Genomic DNA, 17,197 nt, shown 5'->3' with positions numbered 1-17,197 from the left:
CTGATCATGTCATTCAAAAATAGGATAGCTAACGTCGAATGTTCATAGGCTTCAGTGTTATTGGTTAGCGTCACATCTTATGCGCTAGCTAATATTGCGTAATACGAACGTGGGTTGTGTTTTTATTCAAACATGTTTGAACCTTGACCATTTTTTTGTAATCTTTCTTGTGCCATTTTCTGGATTTTACTTTACTTTATTGTATGCAATTCACTCCCCTCTTCAATACCTAATAGATCTGAAGGGGCTCTTAGTAAATAAACATATTTTTTCAACTCAACGTATTGTTACGTGGCGCCACAACCGATGCGTGGTTGGAGGTGAAGTGATGTATTTTGAAACATGCGATCGACTTATTTACATAATGTACATGGAAGCCAATACTCAGGCCGCGCAAGTTATGCACCCGACACTTCTTCGGCTTCATTGTCTGATTCTCGTCATGACGCTGTGGGGTATTGCTTACCTTTGAGTTCTGTGGCCATATTTCAAATTATCAAAGCACAAATAGCCACTGAAGCATTAGCTGCGGTTTAGATTTATATATAAAAAATATGGCAGCCAATTTGTGCTTTTTTTTCTCTACTTCAAAATATCTTTGCTTTCTCTACTACAAAATTCTGGTTCATAGACGTGTCAACGAATTCTCTAAATTTACAGCGAATTCAAAAAGGGTACAAAAACTTTATCGATTGCCTTTTGAGTAAGGGTGATACCTGGAATTATAGAATAAACGTCTATACTTTTCAAAATTTTCAAAATATTGATCATTTATATACGAGAGCTGCACAGCTCGGTCATTTAGGATAAGAACGTGAGAAGTATAAAAGGCATAAAAAACAAATTTAAAGTAAATCGTGGAAGGAATGCCGTAACACAAGGCGTTAATAAAATAATTGATGTTACTACCACTTACTGGTGTTTTTTTTTTCAGTTCATATGCAAGTTGTCAACCTAACTAAAGAAGCGGAGGATGTCGTGACCAGACTTGGAGAACGGTATACATCGTGGAAAAGTAAGATTGTGTCCTGGGGCCTTACAGAGTCCTACCAATATTGGAAAAATGTAACTATAGGAGGAAACCGGTAAGAAATAGCATGTTTTTTCAGTTTATACAATTTTCCAATCGTCATAACAACCGAATGCAGATTTATTTTCTTTAACCTATGGGAGATGATTTAGAAACAAACAAAATGTGAGCAGCTATGGTAGCTAACGTTTATAAAATACATACACTCACCAACACGCCGCGAATTTTTATGCAGAAAATGTAATGAATATATAACGCATGATATCTTATAAATTTGGAGATGATAGATGGAGGAAGTGACTGTATAGTCGAGAACTCGAACTGGAGAAAGAAGCCCGCGCTGTGACGATGATGGCTGAGTTCCTTGGGACTGATAGGGTACGGACTTTCAAGGCACCGATTAGACAACCAAGAGTACTACCCTTGTGACCAAAAGGGTTCCCATAAATATACCCTCCGCCGGAGAGAGCGACTTTCCCACTTGCAGTTATTGCGCGCTTGCGCGCCTGGACAGCGTCAATCGTAGAAATATATGCGGTTTGGGTACCACGGGGACGACGATCTGCTGTAGACCGCAATAGAGTAAGAAGGTTGGAGGAGCCTCTACGGAGTTCCTATATGGTGCACGGGAGCGGGGAGAAAAATGCGGCACTAATTAGGTCCATCTACGGGGGACCGTATGAGTACTTTATCCTCAAGCCGAAATGCGAAACATCGACGGGTCATGTCCTAGTGGATGTTGCAAAATATACAGGTCTTTTAAGTCAGGCGTCGCGCAAATTCCTTCCTAACAGCGGGCGCGTGGCTAAGCCTATTGCTGAGTTCACGGTGCATCAGAGGTGACAGGTGCATAGAAGAAAGTTAAGAGTCTAAGGCAGAAAAAATGGTGAGTAATCGATCATTTGCGTTCCAAAATAGGCTCAGCAGCTCTTTGATTACAATGGACAGGAAACCCTCCAACGGTTTAAGAGAATGGTTGGGGCTCCAGGGCGCACATTGATATTTTAGAGACGAAGTCAACCACTGCCGGGGTTCTGCGCATGCGAATGGGCACCTTTTCTCCCAAGGTGTGATATCCGAATATGATCTCTGCAATGAAACTGACTCTGACATCCTCGAGGGCCTGCGCGACCAGGGCGTCATTGCAGTAAGGAGGATCACTATGCGTCGAGAAAATCAGGAAATCAAAACTAAACATGTTGTCCTCACCTTTGACCGCAGTAGCTTACCCGAATTTGTGAATGCAGGCTTTCTTCGATGTACCGTCCGACCATATATCCCCAACCCGCGTCGGTGCTTTAAGTGCCAACGTTATGGGCACAGTACTAACAACTGCCGTGGGCGTTTAACGTGTGCAAATTGCTCAGAGCACGACCACCCCAAAGAGAATTGCAACAGCACTTTGATTAAGTGTCCGAACTGCAGTGGCCCGCACACAGCGTACTCAAGGACGTGTAAAACATTCAAACTTGAGAAGAAAATACTCAATCTTAAAGTCAGCGAGAATATCTCTTACCTAGAAGCGCGTAAAAGGCTCAGCGCCTTTGCTTCTGGGAAGTATGCCGACGCAGCTCTCCGGGGGGCGGAGCGGCGTCTTGTCACTGCGGCCACCCAGTACTGCGAAGCAGACTTGGTGCCGCCCCAGCCCCCCAAGGTGCTGCCTAAGGCAGCCCAACCAGCTGACACAACACCTGTGGCACCCGCAAGTGTTGCGTCCGCCACGAACGCCAGGAGTGACGGCTCTGCCGTTGGTCCCCCTCTTCCGGCTACCGGACCTCAGGTGGCCATGGATGTAGATGTGGCGGGTCCTTCGACCGCCTCTGCATCCAACACGCAACAAACGATGGTGGGAGGGAATCCTTCCTCCACTTCGAACATATTCCGTGTCGGAGGCCGCAAGGACTCCATCTCGTCGCTGTCCCAGCACTCAGACGAGGACATAGACATGACACCGTCTCGGCCAGCACCTAAGGTGGTAAAAGAACAGCGCTCCATGGCGGGGCGGGGAAAAAAGCCAGCAGCCCCGCGTGTCACTGGCCCAGATCATACCTGAGTGTGGTAGGTGATACCTCCATCCCTAGTCTTCACCAGCCAAAATCTTCTTTAAACATTTATGGTAGCACAAATAGTTACGCAGTGGAACTGTAGAGGATTAATTAATAACATAGATGATATATATGAAATCCTACACAAAACTCAAACAACTGTCCTGTGTTTACAAGAGACTCACTTGAACTCTAAGCATACCAACTTCCTAAACAAATACTCAGTATTTAGAAAAGACAGAGACAGCTGCTCGCACTGCTCTGGTGGTGTGGCAATAGTTATACAAAAAGCTGTCCCTTGTCAGTCTATTCATTTGCGCACCGGCCTAGAAGCGGTTGCTGTTCGGGCAATTATCTTCAATAAGTTAACAACAATTTGCTCACTGTACATTCCCCCTGAATATCGTCTGTCTAGTTACGAATTTGAGTCCCTTATAGATCAACTGCCAGAACCGTTTTTACTAGTTGGTGACCTTAATGCGCACAGCCCACTATGGGGATCGGAACGCACAGATTCCCGGGGCCGGTTGATAGAAAACTTTCTCTTGTCATGCGGAGCTTGTCTCTTTAACAAAAAGCAGCCGACATACTACAATATAGCACACCACACATATTCACACATTGATCTTGCTATAGGCTCCCCCGTTCTTTTTCCGTCCAATGAATGGGAAGTGGGTACGAATCCCTACGGGAGCGACCACTTCCCAGTCACCCTCAGATATTTAGAAAAATGCCCCTACAGTTACACTTCACATGAAAAGTTTAAAGAAGCTGGTGCCGACTGGGCAACGTTTAAAGAGATGTCGAAACTTACTTACACATCAATAACACACTTAGGTATTCATGAAGCGTGCTCCTTCATCACAGCACATATACTTGATGCTGCTAGCGTTTCTATTCCCCAGACCTCCGGTACCACACGGTATCAGAGGCCCTGGTGGAATGACGATGGCAAGAAGGCTAGAAATGCTCAGAATAAGGCCTGGGGGGTCCTCCGCAGGTATCCTACTACAGAAAACCTAATTTCCTTCAAGCGCGCAAAAGCCATGGGACGGCAAATCCGACGTCAGGCAAAAACAGATAGTTGGAGGTCTTTTATATCATCAATAAATTCCTACCAGATGCGCGCAAAGTTTGGAACATGATACGGAAACTGCAGGGGCAGAAACCATATGTCAAACCTCTTGTCAGTTACACTGGCGATACACTTGAAGACCAAGCAAACACCCTGGGGCAGCACTTTGAACATATTTCCAGCTCCTCCCACTACACTGAGACATTCCTGCGATACAAAGAATCTATTGAAAGAAAGCCTATTCGTGACCACAAGAAATCTAATGATGGGTATAACTGTGCTTTTTCGGTGCAGGAACTTATGGTAGCCCTCAACACATGCCGTGCTTCGGCGCCAGGAGCTGATAAAATAACATACAAAATGATTCAGCACCTGCACATAGATACCCTCAATACTCTACTCTTCTTGTACAACAAGATATGGTGTGCTGGATACTACCCTCATGCTTGGAAAGAGGCAATTGTGTTGGCTATATTGTGTTGGCTATATCGCTTCCTCTGCCTTTCTCTATCCGAGTGAAGGTGGATGCGGAGGAACTTGGGGTTATTTTATCAGAATCTTACAAAGCTGACTTCGTTGAGTTCATGCCGCCTTGGGAACTGCGGCCTGTCACCTGTGACATGTCGTTCAAGGAAATTTACAAAAAACATTCACCCGCAGAACTCATCCGACAACACTTCCTGCACTTGCAAAACAAATTCCCATACACTGCCTTTTACACAGATGCCTCCAAAACTGCCACTGCTGTGGCATGTGCTGCACACGGTCCCAACTTTGCCAGCACAAGGACACTAAACAGAAACACAAGTATATTTACGGCTGAGGCACATGCTATATTAATTACGCTAGAACACATAATACAAACAAAGACACAACAATCCATTATATACACAGACTCATTGAGTGTTGTGACAGCACTGCATTACGGAAAACCAAGTAGGAACATTGTGCTGAACAGGTTAGTTAAAGAGATAATGGCAGCCTACGCTTTAAAACAGGTCATTGGGTGCCTGGACACAGTGGCATTCCTGGTAATGAACTCGCAGACCAGAGCGCCGCTGCGGCAGCACTTCGCTGCAGCGTCGACGTTCAGCAGCTTCCCTATCTTGACTGGAAACCATTCATTCGAAAGGAAATCCGACAACGCTGGCAGCAACACTGGGACACTCAGACAGATAACAAACTCCACACTATAAAACCCCAATTAGGCAGCTACTACACAGAAAAACACAACAGAACAACGGAAGTATACATGTGCAGATTACGAATAGGCCATACATACGCTACTCACTCGCACCTTCTGCAGGGCAAACCACCGCCACAATGCGACAGGTGCGGACATCGCCTATCTGTCAGCAATGTCTTAGTTGAGTGTGGGTACTTCCACAAGGCAAGGAAAAAGCACTTCCGGGAACTCTACACTCACATGATTCCTCTTCATCCCTCGATGTTTTTAGCTGATCAACCCTTTTTTCCAAGTAAACGCCTTTTTGCTTACCTGGGAGACATTGGCTTTTTAAACCGCATATCATACCAAGTGTAACCTCGGGGCCCCTCAGAGTGGGAGGACGCTATGAGTGTTTATTTATTTACTATTTTTTACATTCTTACCCTGCCATTCCCATTCCCCCAATTTTATTGTTGCTTTAAATGAGGGGCTGTATACACCCCCACACTAACCTCTTTTAAAATCGTCACATTTACAGCACCATTTTATTAAAACATCATTCAAAATGATGAACCATTGCGTTGGCGCTCTTTGGCCATCGTTGTCCTTGCGCCATAAAACAAACAGATACATACAAAACTGCTCTGATTAAACTTTCTGGAAAAAAAAACTGCGGTCATTTGTACTAGTGAGTGGCTTGTATTTGATATTTTTTACTACGAGCACAACAATGCGCTATTTCAAGGTGAATATGAACCCGAAAGGAGATTTTTACAAGTTTGAAAAACGTTTTCTCGCTCATTTCACCTTTTTTCAGTATAACTATAGTTTTTATCGATTTTCCACAATGCTGAGACACAGGTACAAATGCTTCATTGGCTGAGATAATATGCTCGTATTTGCTAAAAATGTTTGAGATTGCTCGACATCATGTATTTTCTGAATAGCGTAATCACAGCAAAAAAAAAATAAAAATATTTTAAAAACACGGCATAGACTAGCCCAGGACCTCAACATGATGTTCACAAAAAACGGTAGCCATTATAAGAGAAGTTACTTTTTTATGGATTTTTTCACAGACGTAAGTTTGTTTTAAACCCTGAAGGTAAAAAGACCCCTAGAAAAAGAAGCAAATTTTTGTAGATAAAACACCATCAGGGAGGAGTGTGTGCCGTTCGAGGATCATACACAATTTTTACTGAGCAAATCCGTGATAATCGATTTTACGGCTGCGACGTTTGGCATGAAATGACCACGTATCGCTTGGGCGGCGTGTTGTTCGAGCTGGCGTATGGAGTGAGTATTGGATCTGTTATGTTGGATGGTTAAGCCCAAGATCGTAATTATTTCAACCTCCGCGATGGGGTCACCTCGCATATATATGTGGATATTCGCGGGGGGGTGAATATTGTGTTTTTGTTGGGATTACGATACGTTAGGATTCGGTTGGCGAACAGGTGAGACCTGCTCTACCAGCCTCTTCTATTATTGCTTCTTCTCCTTTTTGTAGAGTGCTCTCAATTTCAGCGTCGCTGCCTTTGTTGACCCACAGTGTACTGTCGTCGGCGTGCAAACCAAAATGAAGATCACGAATGTGTTACCGTTGGGGGACAGTTAAGATGGCGAGATTTACCAGTAAAGGGGAAAAGACGGCGCCTTATGGTGTGCCCTTTGAAGAGAGCGTCAGAGCAGGGGAAGTGAAATCAGTGATTTCTATAGAACACTTCGGATATAATTCTATGTACGTGATCCTGGGCCTAAGGAGTGTAAGCCTTTAGGTATCGCTGTCTGTGAAACATTATCAAATTCTTTAGTTAAATGTAATGCTAGTATAACGGCAGTGTCATGTTTATGCTGTGGCGTGATTATGTCGGGGTACAGTTGAAGAAGAATGTCCTGTGTAGATTGTTTAGGTCGGAAACCAATGGTTGTATGACGAAGGAGCTGTCTGTGCTGTAATGCTTGAGGAGTCTGTTGTGTATAACGTGCTCTATGATCTTTCCGAGGCAGGAGGTGAGGGAGATCGGGCGGAGACATTTAAGCGTGAGTTGTTTTCCTGGTTCGAGGATAAACGTGATTTTTGCGTGTTTCCAGGATTGAAGTAAAGTGCCTTGAGTCAAACGGTGATTAAAGAGGTTCCTGATGGCTGTAATAGAGTCATCATCAAGATTCCTTAGCATCCTGTTGGTAATCTGGTGTGTACCTGGTGCAGAGTTAAGTATAATTTTAAGAGTAGCTCGCCTTACCTCTGCCTCTGAAATTCCTTTATCTAGTTCAGGGTTGTCTGTGCCGGCGTAGGTTGGAAGTGTATCATCGGTGCCTTTGGGTAAGTGTGTGTCTACGATCTCGTTGAGGAATGTTGCATGAAAGGCTTGGTAATTTTTAATAGTATGAGTAAGCATGTGATTCTTCTCCGCTGTCGAGTGGTTGGGATTTATTAGGTGCTTCAGTAAATGCTAGGTGCGCTCTATACGCACGTCTCCCTGCATCTGGTTGCAAATTTCGTGCCACTAGGCTTGTGCAAGGGATGCTGCATGTTCCTGTATTTGCCTTTCTAATTCGGCGAGTTTGCGCTCAAGTTTAAGATTGTGTTTATTGCCTCTCCACCGCTTACGAATACTTTTCTGTAGTAGATGTAAGTCAGTATTGTCAATGGGAATTTTCGGATCTACTGTGTTTGTGACCAATTCTATCTTGTATAAGTTGAGTGGTCAAGCTTATTAGATCTATAAAGTCTGCACTGTTTTGGGAGTGCTGCTTGATGAGGCGCTTTTTCCTGAATTCATCCCAGTCTATGAGCCGTGTTTGCTTAGGTAGCCTTTTTATTGGGTGCTTGAGTTCAGGATCGGTTTGAACAATAAAGCGGTCACTGCCAAGATTAACGTCTGGTACCGCCCACTGTGATTTCGTTATGTGTAAAGTAAATGTAAGGTCTGGTATAAAGTCTCGTTGTATGCTGTTTACTATCCTGTTGGGGGTGTTCGGTTTGTTCTCGAGTGTAAGTTGATATATTTGTGCTTGATTCCAATGGTCCTTCCCTTTTCTGGTATTCTTAAGGTATCCCCAAGCCGTGTGTGGCGCATTAAAATCCGCTACTATGACTAGGCTGGCCGTCTAGCAGGCCGCCTGGCTGTGCCGGTCCGTGTTATCGCTGTTGTGTGTGTGTGTGCCAAGCGAGGCACGTGTTCCGTTCTTTCTTTCTGAGCCGCACGTGTTATCTCTTTTGAGAGGGAGAGCCTTGCGAAGTAACGTAAACAGCCGAGAATAATCTTCGTTGATGTACAGTGTTCTGGATATACTTCGGCTATTCGAGAAACCCTCGCGCCGAGTGATAAATTCCCGCACAGCAGATTCCGCGGTATTCGAATCGTCCCGCTCCGCTTTGCACGTCACTTTGTTGACTGCTGCTTCGCCGCCTGTGTACTTTTTTAGTTGTTAGGGGAGCACAAGTTCGCTCCAATATACGTGCTTTCCCTTCAAGACGACTGCCTCATCTTTGGCTACGGGACGTCGGCTGGAGGTGCTCGGTACATGAACCCTAACCCCTCTTCAAGCCGACACGCAAGCCGAAGTCGTGTCAGCCACCTTCAGCAAGATCTTCAGCCAGAGTTTGGAATGCTTCCGGATAAAGTGATGAAATGAGGCGTCGTGAAAACCAGCATGATCAACGCAGGCACCATGACCAGCGCTTCTAATCCTGCCTTCGTCCTGCAACAGCCCCAGGAACCACCATCATTCAGCGGATCACCCGGAGAAGACCCTGAGGACTGGTTGGAGAAAGTGGAGCGCGCCCGCATCTTTAACAGGTGGCATGACGAAGAAACTTTCCGCCACGTTTTCTTCTATTTAGAAGATACGGGCCGAACTTTGTTAGAGAACCATGAAAGCTCTTTGAATCACTGGACTCTCTTCCAAAGCGGGTTCCTTAAAACGTTCGCCACCGTCGTGCGAAACGAACGAGCCGCACTTTTTGCTAGAAACGCGCACGCTACACCCCAACGAAGGGGTAGTGACCTTTGTTGATGAGATGAATAGGTTGTTTCGACGCACGAATCCGGAGACGACAGAAGAAAACAAAGTAAAGTTTCTCCTGCGAGGGATAAAGAAGGAGCTTCTTGCTTGCCTTGGCCGCCACCCTGCTAAGACGGAGAGAGGACGGTGGCCGTAAGTCACCAGATGGGACTGTCCGCACATACGCACAGCGGGAGGCCACCTCGTGACGCCAAGTGGAACATGCACATCCCGCGTCACTATAGACGGCACGACGTACCCTGCCGCGTTCGTCATCTTGCCTAACTGCTCCCGCGACGTAGTTCTCGGAATGGACTTTTTGACGAACAACGGCGCAATAATTGATCTGCAGACCAAGTCGATAGCTTTTTCCTCCCGTCACTCCATCATGTCGGAACCGAACCCCGAACACCGTGCAGCTGTAAGGATCGCCGATGATCATGTCACCGTGCCACCACGCGCAAATTTGATGATCATCGTCTACTGTGAAGGTGCGGCTCCTGACGTTGACGCTATCGTGGAGAGTGACCAAAGGTTGCTTCTCGACCGTAGTGTGTCTGTCGCAAAAGGCATTGCGCGGTTTAATCAGCGCAAACCCCGCGTTTTGGTCACCAATTTCACCGAGGAGTACTAACATATAAACAAGGGCGCTTCTATTGCGTTCCTCGAAGAAACGCAACAAGCTAATGACGTGATCGCAGTCGCCGACTTTGAACTCGAACCCGAAGACACCTTCAAGCTTCCGCACCCCTTCGACGTGAATCCGGCGCTATCGCAAGAAGAAAAGAACAAGTTATTGGAGTTTGCTGCGTCACTAAGCGAGTGTTTCTCGTCGAACTCAAAGTTACGTCAGACACCTCCGGCGAAGCACCGAATAACAAACGAGGATGGAGCCCAACCTACCGGACAGTCACCTTACCGCGTCTCTTCACACGTGCGGGAAGCCATCCGGACCCAAGTCGACGGCACGCTCAGTAACGACATTATACAGCCATCGAAAAGTCCGTGGGCTTTATTTGTATTTGTCTTTTGCCGCCCGGCTGCGCCCGTCTGTGTTAACGGAGTTGTTTGTGTGCCAAGGGAGGCGCGTGTTTTTTTCTTTCTTTCTGAGCCGCACGAGTTATATCTTTTGATAGGGAGAGCCTTCCGAACTAACGTAAACAGCCTAGAATAATCTTCGTTGATATACAGTGTTCTGGATACACTTCGACTATTCGAGAAACCCTCGCGCCGAGTGAGAAATTCCCGCAGAGCTGGTGCCGCGGTGTTCGAATCGTCGTGCTCGCTTTCGCACGTTACTTTGCTGACTGCTGCTTCGCCGCCTGTGTACTTTTTTAGTTGTTAGGGAAGCACACGTTCGCTCCAATAAACGTGCTTTCCTTTCAAGACGACTGCCTCATCTTTGGCTGCGTGACCGTATGGAGTGCAGCTTCCTTGCGGGCAAGCGAGAAAAATAATTTAAATCTGTGATAATTTGCCTTAGGTTTAATGTAGATGTTAGGCAGGAAAAGTTTCGTTTGATTTCTTTTTGTGGGTAAAATAGTGATCAAATAGTGAGGGATATCGATGGTGTAGAATTGCGTCCTGCCGGCAGGAATGTTACGTTGTTTATGTATCGCGGTGATTGGGTTCTGTTCTGCTTGCAAGGCAATATATCCCGCACATTTTACAGATTTTTCAACTTCTTGTAGAACTATAATATTAGGTGCGATATCTACATTCCGAATAGGCTGTTATAGAGCAGCTTTCTTCTGTGAGAAGCGCCTGCGATTCCACAGCCAAATTTGGGCGAGTTAATGCATGGAATTCTTGATAGGTTGCTGGGCGGAATCAGCGGATGTGGACAGCTGTAATATTTACACCGGCGCGTTTGTTGCTTCTATGCGGCAAATTATTCGTTGGATATTGTGCATTTCTGCTGAAATTGCGTCTATGGTGGACTGCATGGTGGTTAGGTTGCCAGAAGGACTTGGTGTAACTCAGTATATTAAGTTTTTTGTTCGACTAGAAACTGCTCGATTTTTTCGACACGTTGTTGCAGGATAGGGGGAGTGGATCCTTGTTCGTCGGGAGTCAGCGTGCATGGTGCCTTGCGTTTTGGGGAGTGATGAGACGCTGCTTGGTCAGATTAAAGTGCGGCCGTTTGCGTGCGAGCTTTCAGTAACGATGTCCTCCTTAAGAGCTTCGTTTTCTGCTTTGAGAGTGAAGATCTCGGCCCGTCGAGTACCGTGCGCCGCAGCTGCGGTCAATAAAGGTCGTTTATTCCAGGGTGACGAAATCGCCGGACAAATTTAGTGAAGCTTTGGTTTAAAACGTGAGCGGTGTAACACGACGAAGCTGCACCAGGGCTATGAGGCAGGCCGCAGTTGACGGCTGCTGATTTATTTTGACCATCTGGAGATCTTTACGTGCGCTGAACGGTCGACACACGAGAATATTTGCTTTTCTCCTCCATTTGAAAATCAGCCGCCGCGGCCGGGATCGAGCCGCCGTTCTTGGACGCTTGCATTCCATGTCCTCCGTCTGATATTAGTTGGGCTATACGTTCGCCTGTCAGCGCCCGCGAACTCGTTCCCATAGGCGGTTTGTGGGGCTTAGGCATAAGGCATTTATTTTCTTGCAGTAATTGTGAAGGAAGGGCCATATGAAGCCAGTTGAGCTTGAAGAAATCTAGCAAAGCTGGGAGGGAGTCATCCGTTCAGGACTGCTTTTCATTGCCAATTGAGAATGAAGAGTGATATTCAGAGCTCTCGTGAAATCAATCGGTATGTCAGAAGGAAGGGGTGTTGTGCTGGGGGAAACATAGTTTGTTTTTACTCCTCGCGCTTCTGATGGTTGAGATGGTTGAAAACAGACGGCTGATGTGAATATGGACAACTACGTAGGTGGTGCAAAGCCGAGCAAAAAGCAGAGAAGACGCTACCAGCCGGTACAACCAAGTTTGTCTTGGTGTCGGTTATAGAAAGTGATCCAGGTTTTCCTGCGGAGAATGTAGGGGTAGGTTACAAGTTGTCTGACGCCAACGATTCAGCTCTCGGAACTGTATTATTCTTGTGCCTCCGCAATGTGCGAACAAGGGCCTGGCGATTTTTATAAAAATAGAGAAGATAGGAGTCATTCAATGTGTTGCCTCTTAATCAAGTGGATGGTCTTGGAGTGTTTACTGACAAGAAGGAGAAGTCGGTCACTTTATTTTTAGGGGACGGCAGTTGTGGTGGTGGTGGTGGGTACTCCGAGAAATTAGTCATTGTCTGTATTAGTAGCTTGAATAATTCTAGGTCTGCATTTCAGGCATAGGATCGACATCCGTAAGCGGGGGTCAAGTGCACATAGCTTGCGTCACCCCCTGCAGATCTTTAACACCTGCCCAAATCTGGATGCACAGGCGTTCTTGCGTTTGGCCTCCATCAGAAAAGCAACTACTGCGGCCGGGATTCAACCGCACAACGGGCTCAGCAGCAGAACGCCTTAAACAATGCGCTACAGTAGCGCGCAGGGTACACATGTTCATTTTAGACCCAACAATTAGGACATAAGGCGCCGGAAGTTATTTTGCAAAAAAAAAGTCGCTAACTCTGCTTCACACATCATTCACGCATAATTGAGAAATGTTTTCTCGGTCGAACACAAACTATCGTGGAATCGCCGCCGATCTTTTTTCTGCCTAGCCTTTACATACTTTTAAACGAGTTAACAATTTACTTTTGTTTGCCAGAAGGGATACTTTCCAATACGAATTGCAAACAGGACACGTTTTAAAAAATTACGGTACTGTGGGCTCTTGTTTTTCTGCATCTTAACAGGCAAGGAAATTGAATTTATTTTTATTATGTTTCTGCAATTTTAATTTTTTGTGCCAATGTCAGTGTGGGGTCATTCCACGCGAAACGTCCCAGCCCAAAAATCGACCATCGCCAATTTCATTGAAAAAATTTGTGCTAGGTGCCGATGAAGTGTAGAAGGTCGGCACGGAGTATTTCCCTTGAAAAAAATTTTTCGGTCGCGGGAGCGCTCCTTGAAATTTCTGCAAACACGCGAAATGTGGTTGGAGATAATAAATTTTAAATAAATAGTGAAACTATGTGTAATGACAAATATTAACTTGGATCATTCCCCTTGCATTGTTTTTTGATATGGGACTGTGTCTGAAGCTGTGTAAGTATTTTTGGCGTTCTATTGGCTAAGTAAAAACACAAAAAATGGCACGTTTTTAGGAATTTTTTGCAAAGGCACCGTGAAAGTGTCACCCAAAATATTTCTATCGTGCATTGATGTGGCCTTTGAGTGTCGCGCAAACATAATTTAAGCCGATTACAGAGCGTACTTTTCAAGCAAATTGCTTACAAAGATGCAAGAAAATGAGTTTTTGCCGAACTTCACACCTAAAAAAAGCCCCAAGGCCCTCGAGGTAAAATTACATGAGATGGCTCATTATACGCACCAGCACCTTGCCTTTTAATTTAGAAAATTTTATTCGGGTAAATTTTGTTTGAGGCGAGAAAAAAATTTTTAAAGTTCACAATCAGCTGCACTTGTGTCCACTATGCAACTGCGCCCCCAACTCGGAACGCGTTCGTGCCGCCACCCCTTTTTGTGGCAGGCATGTGCACACGTGGCTCGATACTGAATGAACATTGGTTGTGTCGCTTGACAACACAAAAAATACACCGTAAACAACATACTCCACTCTGCCACTTTTGTGGCGGGAGCTACACTACACTATCTCGGCAAGTCTTCGCGGGATGACCAGTTTTGACATTGAGCGCTAGAGGTCAACCCCCTTCCGCAAGTGCCCGGCACGGAGCAGCGGCCTTAGGGTAGGGACAGATAGACGGCAGGGGAGAGATAGGCGAGGAGGGAACGGGAATGTGCAAGCAAGCCGCCGCCGCCGCAGTGATAAGCGCGCAGCACGAATGGAGGCCAGGAGGCCACGTGCGGCGCAGAGCCGTGTGCGATGAAGGAAGATGAATATCCAGCTGTGGTCACTCATAAACTGGTGAGGCTTAAACGACGCCGTGAGGTGGAAAAGAGGAAACAGCTGCTGTTGCGTACAGCTTCGCTACTTTCAAGTCTTGCGTGTTAGTGTGAGCTTCCGTCATTTTTATTTTTGGGTATTCGTACAGTGAACACAGCAAGTGAGTGTTTTGTAGTGGCAGTTATCAGCGAGCTGGATCTAATCTGTCTGATGCGGAGGAAGAACGATCGCAGAGTCATTTTGCCTGCGCAACACACTTCACATAGCCCCAGAAAATTCAACGCACAATATTTTTCACTGCAAACATACCATTTCTTTCCACTTGTTTCTTTTGCCTACGGTTTTTTTTTGTTGTTCACAAATATTCAACGCTTCACCAGGTGAATAATCACCGTCAACGAAGTCTGCCTTGTTCTTCTTTTTTTACCTTAATTTCTCTCTAGCTTGATTAGGATGCAATGGTAAAAAAAAGTGTTGAAAGAGTAGGTGGTCTGAAGTGATGAAATTGTCGCGCTCCTTGGACTGGGATTGCATTGGCGAATGTTGAACCAAGTTGTGCCCTTGTGTCTTGTATTTTAGAACTTAGAACCATTACTCCTTTTATATTGTTTTAGCCCAGGCATACAGGTCCTTTCGGGTCTCAATCTGATCTTGAGAAGGTGTCTGGAGAAATGCTCTTTCCGTCAGACGTTTAAGTGCGCCGCCAACGCCGTGACATCCACTTTTGCCGTGTAAAGTGGCAAAGAAATTCTATTATGCCGACAGTTTATGGCCATCCTGGTGTAGAAGAGACTCACAAAGTTACTTTTTTTTTCTTGTATTGCGAAGAAGCTCCGTCAAAGAAATAATGAATTTCTTCTTTTAGTTGAGGCTGATTTTGTTTCTGTATTCCGAGCACTGCGCTCTTAAATATGTAAACTGCAATGATGGGAAGTGACTGGGCAAAGACTTCAAAATAAAAAAGTGGCAGAGTGGAGTATGTTGTTTACGGTCTATTTTTTGTGTTGTCAAGCGACACAACCAATGTTCATTCAGTATCGAGCCACGTGTGCACATGCCTGCCACAAAAAGGGGTGGCGGCACGAACGCGTTCCGAGTTGGGGGCGCAGTTGCATAGTGGACACAAGTGCAGCTGATTGTGAACTTTAAAAATTTTTTTCTCGCCTCAAACAAAATTTACCCGAATCAAATTTTCTAAATTAAAAGGCAAGGTGCTGGTGCGTATAATGAGCCATCTCATGTAATTTTACCTCGAGGGCCTTGGGGCTTTTTTTAGGTGTGAAGTTCGGCAAAAACTCATTTTCTTGCATCTTTGTAAGCAATTTGCTTGAAAAGTACGCTCTGTAATCGGCTTAAATTATTTTTGCTCGACACTCAAAGGCCACATCAATGCACGATAGAAATATTTTGGGTGAAACTTTCACGGTGCCTTCGCAAAAAATTCCTAAAAACGTGCCATTTTTTGTGTTTTTACTTAGCCAATACAACGCCAAAAATACTTACACAGCTTCAGACACAGTCCCACATCAAAGAACAATGCAAGGGGAATGATTCAAGTCAATATTTGGCATTACACATAGTTTCACTATTTATTTAAAATGTATTATCTCCAACCACATTTTGCGTGTTTGCAGAAATTTCATGGAGCGCTCCCGCGACCGAAAAATTTTTTTCAAGGGAAATACTCCGTGCCGACCTTCTACACTTCATCACCACCTAGCACAAATTTTTTCAATGAAATTGGCGATGGTCGATTTTTGGGCTGGGACGTTTCGCGTGGAATGACCCTGACATGTAGCTACAAATCACAAAATATTACGTTGTAGCTGTATTTTACTGACGTACTCGAGTGGTTTCTAACAAACTTCGCACATCCGCGCAAGACGAAAAATGGCCGGTACAAAATTGCCCACTCAATGCGTCCTGAGTGGGAAGCTAACGATTGTACCAGGCAGTATACGCGCTCAGATATTTTATTGAAGGCTCAGGCTCCTGACGTCAGCCTTGGAGACTGGCGCCACTGTTGTCTGCTGAACTCCGCTTGTGCGGGGCAGCAGTGCCTGTGCTAGAAATTGCTCTCTTTGATGCTTTAGTGCATTAAAAAGAGTTTCTCCAGTAATTCAGTTATTTTGCCAGCTTCTGACCCCTCTGAATACTTTAAAGGGACCCTGCAACACTCTTTGAACAGTGCAAGTAAACCTGCGCAACGTTTAGATTACACTGCCAGGAATACCTGAGCCAAATATTACACGTGCACGTGAAGCGGTGGGCGCGCAAATCGATGTGAAAGACGCGGAAAAACAAACCGCTCTCTCTTCAGTTGTCCTCATTATGCATGGCCCGAGGGACGTCACATAGGCCATGGCTGCCCGATCGGCTGTCACTGGTCAACTTCGCGGGTAGATTCTCCCATTTCCGTCGACGTCATCGCTGTGTACGAACCTCTTCTATGCCTGAACCTGTAGGCACAGTTTTGCCGCTTCTTTTGTGTTTTGAGTGCGCGCGGAGTTTGAGTGATGAGCTCAATACTTCCCTTTCAACGGGACCACTCGACTACAAACGTTTATTGCTTCAAAAACGCCCTACCAGCCCGAGCGCGCACTTGCGAGCAGGCACCCATGCCTGCTTTTTTGTGGCACCAGACCGGAAATAGGTCCCTCCGCGTTGCGGAGAAAAGGAGAAAACTACCCGGCATGGGATATATCGAAGGCCGCCGAAGAGAACGCCGCGAGCCACCCCCCTCTCCGGGAGAGAGCGCGCAGCCTTCGTCGCGTTGCCCGCGGTCGAGTTGAGAGGGAACGATTATGCGCGATTTCTCATCGCGCGTAGTTTCGTTAATTGTGAACGGATTTTCATAATTCTTGCGGGAGGAGATTTCTGGGACAATAGACTT

The 17,197-nt window shown here is 45.7% G+C and overlaps 1 pseudogene across 1 annotated transcript in view; it reads left to right on the top strand.

Moving 5' to 3' along the window:
* The window catches only part of LOC144142063 (uncharacterized), a 115,743-nt pseudogene that overhangs the window by 40,138 nt on the left and 58,408 nt on the right, over positions 1 to 17,197 (top strand). Inside the window, exon 4 of the transcript XR_013316809.1 lies at positions 935 to 1,085. The product of XR_013316809.1 is annotated as an uncharacterized LOC144142063 (transcript). The remainder of the gene's footprint in view (positions 1 to 934; positions 1,086 to 17,197) is intronic.

Source organism: Haemaphysalis longicornis, unplaced genomic scaffold, assembly GCF_048455015.1.
Source record: "Haemaphysalis longicornis isolate Haplotype H1 unplaced genomic scaffold, Haemaphysalis longicornis Haplotype H1 scaffold_6, whole genome shotgun sequence".
In the NCBI taxonomy this organism is placed as follows: Eukaryota; Metazoa; Arthropoda; class Arachnida; order Ixodida; family Ixodidae; genus Haemaphysalis; species Haemaphysalis longicornis.
Note: the sequence above shows the minus strand (reverse complement) of the source record. Positions and strands in the feature narration are given on the sequence as shown.